General features: G+C 38.7%; 1 long non-coding RNA gene across 1 annotated transcript; it reads left to right on the top strand.

Annotated features, from left to right (window-relative positions):
* The first annotated feature begins 209 nt into the window (after positions 1 to 209).
* LOC115305645 lies at positions 210 to 3,940 on the top strand. Its single transcript, XR_003914910.1, has 2 exons — positions 210 to 369; positions 3,780 to 3,940. It is a non-coding gene; the product is annotated as an uncharacterized LOC115305645 (long non-coding RNA).
* The last annotated feature ends 450 nt before the right edge of the window (positions 3,941 to 4,390 follow it).

The raw sequence follows: 4,390 nt of genomic DNA, 5'->3' as shown, positions 1-4,390 counted from the left end.
TGGAAGTTTTATTGTCCCCAGGCTTCAAAGTTGCTTCTTTCTGCTTCACTTTCTTAACATGTGGTTTTTATTCTGAGATCACCTCGTGACCTAATAAAGCTGATAGAGCTCCAGCTATCAGCCACATTCCAGCTAGCAGGAAGAAAGATGAAGAACGGCAAAAGAGGTATACTGCTTAGCTCAGTCAGCTCCCTTTAAGGAGTCTTTCTGAAAGACTTATACAACATTACCATATGGCCAGAATTTAGACACATGGTCATACCTCAGTGCAAAGGAGGCTGAGATATTTAGCCATTTAGTTAGAGACAACACCATTCCAAGAAAAATGGGTTGCATACTAAGGCAGAAGGAGACAATGGATATTGATTGGTAAGACAACAAGCCATCTCTGAAGCCAGCCTTGTCCTCCCAGCACAGAGAGGCATCACAGATACCTGATTTAGAGCACATTCTATACAGCTTCATACTTTAAAGAAGCTATAATTTTCTCTAACATTAGGCTCTACATTTAGATGATGGATTCATCATACTTCCCTTTTATTGGTTTTCTCTCAGAAACTCCATGTTTCCTCCTTGCAGCATGGCTTCTACCAAGGCCCTCTGTTCATCAGACATATTGGTAGATCCTGTGTTCATCAGTGGGTGGGTTTATCTCTTTTCCCATGAGGTTCGGACCTTAAAACTGGGGGATTACCCTTTCCCACAGTGGGATCTAAAGGTCTACATTGTACAAATGACCTTAGAAGTGTTGCCTCACTTCTAAATAGAATCCTGGCCTTAATTATCTGAAGTTTTGTGTTTTGTGCAATAATTAATAGAGAAATAGTAGCAATGAAGAGAATATGATAGTGTAATAACAACGGGCAAATAAAAATCATGAAGGAAAAGGAAAAAGAGAGAGAGGGAGAGGGAAAGAAGGAGATGTGGGAGAGAAGGGAGACAGGAAGGCAGACAGGCTCTGTTACTTAGTGCCTTGCATTTACCAGCATCTTCCCCCTACCACGCACACTGACCCAGGACCTTTGCACCTCCTATTGCCTATACTGGTATACCCTTCATTCAAACCCCTTTATTCAACTAGTTCCTATAACCCTTTCCATTTTAGCTGTAGTCTCATTTCTTCAGAGACACTTTTTTAACCAATTTATCCCAAGTAGGTATACCTTCAGAACTCTCTCTTATTCATCTTATTTTTTTCCTTCATAGCACTGCTTGTAATTTCTAATTCTATATTTATTTATTTGTTCATGTGTTTAACATCTGTCTTTCTCTCTGGACTATAAGCCTCATGAGACAGGTACCTGACTGTCTTTGCATCCCAAATACATGATACAATAGGGGCATAGCATAGATGCCCAATGGCTATTTGCTGAATGGATAAAAAAGAAGGGAAATTCAGAGAAAAAAAAACATGAAGTGAGAAAGTGAGAGAGACTCATCTCATTCTGAGATGAACATTAGCTCAGAAGTCTCTCTACTGCCCAGTCTGTTTCTTTTCCAGACAATTGAGTCAATCTCCACAGGACATGCAGAGGCATAGTAAAATATCTTAAGGCCAGGCTTCCTGGAAGACAAGAGTTTTCTCACCCTGATTTAAGACAGATATGGCTCTAGGCTGGAGTATAAGTATTGAAACCAGGAATTATTAATGTGAGAGCAGTTTTCCAATTCTGGTGAATTTCCTGAAACAATACAAAACCAAAAAATGTATCATCCAAACTGGCTAGAAAAATATTTTAGAGAAGAGTGATTTGTCAACTATTCTGCATTGGTGTGGTGGAGGTTGGTTGCTCTTATGTCTTGAGATCATGAGTTATTTGAGAAATACCTGCCCACTCACTCAGCACTGGATAGAATAACTACCTTCTCAGACTGTACCAGTGTATAAAACAATCAAAACTGCCTCCATGCCTGGGCATCTGCTGCAGGAGGTACAAGAAACAGGTTAATTTGAAAGGAATGGAGCAGCTCAGAGTTGGGAGGAGGTTTGGGGGGTGGATCAGGAAGTCAGAGACAATCCTAGGACCCAAGAAAAGGTCAGCAATGAAGTTATTACTTACTGGCAATACTCACTTATGACTCACTGGTTCTCTGCTGAGCAATTCCTGTGACACCCACTGTGCGCCAGCTTCCTTCTTGGTGTTCCTTCCTTTTGTCTTTCTCCCCAGACCTGCAAATACAGTCCTTTTGAAACTGTAACTTGAAACTGATCAGAGCATTCAGGATAATGGACCTGAATGTTGGTCTAGATTGATAGCTGTTGGACTTAGTTTGCTCTATGCTGACATGAGTTAATTCACTGTTTTCTGTCCACACATCCATTTTCTTGTCACCACATGATGGAGAACATTCTACACACTGCTGCCAGGTTAACCGTCCCCAAACACTTCTTTGATCATGGCTCTTGCTTTGTTCCAAAAACCTTAAATGGCCCTCTGTTATCAGTCAGGGTTCAAATGTTTTAGTCTGGTCTTCAAGGCCTGCAACTATCTGACCCTATTGTGAATTGCTCCTGCTATTGAATCCTGTTCTGTATATAGGAGAGATTAAGGAGACAGACCCCTCAAAAGTGATCAATTTCCTAACTGGGCCTTCAATGGTTTGGTGTAAAAATCATAATTCATGTCAATAACTGATCCTGTTAAACTTGCTACATATTAAATGTTCCATGCATTTAGAGCATCAATAATGTTTCAGCTACAGGAATTATGCAGAAATACCTTCTATCTTGGCAAGTACATGCAGTAGTAAATCCCCTGGGCAGTTGAGACTACTTGGAAAATTTTGACGTAGTACCAAATCCAGAATAATATAGTGATCTCTCACCACACTGAATATGATCATCAGCAGCAATGACTTAGAAAATGAAATTGATTTATATTTTTGTTTTTGAGCAGTAAATCTTTTTTAAAATTTATGGAGGGATTTGGATTTATATAGTAGACTCTAGTTTCCATCATGTGGTAGTAATCTTAATGGCCACTTTCAAATTCCATTCATCTTTACACTAGCCACAAAGCATTTGGAGACTAAAATAAAGATTTAGATGGTGATTTGGTTAAAATGCCCCAATTTTGAGTTCTAGCCTGAAAAATCAAACCCAGATGGTAGGCATTTTTGAGGTAGTGAAATTTACCTTTCATGATGCATGGACAGTAATATTTCATCTAGCAGATCAGTCATATTAGGACATTAATGTCCTATCATCCTATTCTCTTAAATATAAAACTACAGATAGCCTTTATAAATATAAAAATATCATGACTGCCTTAAAATACTTTGATTAAATCCACCCAAATTTATTACAGGCATACTTTGTTTTATTGTGCTTTACAAATACTATGTATTTTACAAATTGAAGGTTTGTGGCCATTCTGTGTCAATTAAGTCTATGGGTACAGTTTTCCCAATAGTTGCTTACTTACTGTCTCTGTGTCACATTTTAGTAATTCTAGCAATATTTCAAACATTTTCATTATTCCATTTGTTATTGTGATCTATGATCAGTGACCCTTAGTATTACTGTTGTAATTTTTGTTTTGGGGCATCACAAACTGTGCCCATATGACAACAAACTTGATCAATAAATGTCATGTGTGTTCTGACTGTTCCACCAATTGGCCATTCCCCCACCTCTTTCCCTCTCCACAGGCCTCTCTATTCCCTGCAACAAAAGCTACTGAAATTAGTTTAGTTAATAACCCTACAGTGGCTTCTAAGTGTTTACGTGATAGAAAGAGTCAACAAATGCAGCAAACTTAATTGTTGTCTTATTTTAGGAAATTGCCACAGATACCCCACCTGTCAGCAACCACCGCCCTAACTAGTCAGCAGCCATCAACATCCCAGAAAGATCCTCCACCAACAAAAGGATTATGACTCCCTAAAGGCTCAAATAATGATTAGCATTTCTTACCAATAAAGTATTTTTTTAAGAACAGTTTTAATGTTTATTTATACATTTTTGAAAGAGAGAGAGCACAGGCAGGGGAGGGGCAGAAAGAGCGGGAGGCACAGAATCTGAAGCAGGCTTCAAGCTCTGAGCTGTCAGTGCAGAGCCTGACACTGGGCTTGAACCGATGAACTGCAAGATCAGGACCTGAGCAGAAGTCACACACTCAACCCACTGAACCACTAACATTGTGGGTTTTTTTCTTTAGACATATGCTATTTCATACTTAATAAACTATAGTATAGTATACACATAACTTTTATATGCACTGAGACACCAAAAATTTCATTTAACTCATTTTATTGCAATATTTGTTTTATTGTGGTGGTCTGGAACAGAACCTGTAATATCTTTGAGGTATGATTGTATTACAGCCATTTGTTTTCTCAACTTTCTTCCAGCAGAGTGATTGAGATTATGAGTTCTGCTGTCAGGGTA

Source organism: Suricata suricatta, chromosome 10, assembly GCF_006229205.1.
Source record: "Suricata suricatta isolate VVHF042 chromosome 10, meerkat_22Aug2017_6uvM2_HiC, whole genome shotgun sequence".
NCBI lineage: Eukaryota > Metazoa > Chordata > Mammalia > Carnivora > Herpestidae > Suricata > Suricata suricatta.
Note: the sequence above shows the minus strand (reverse complement) of the source record. Positions and strands in the feature narration are given on the sequence as shown.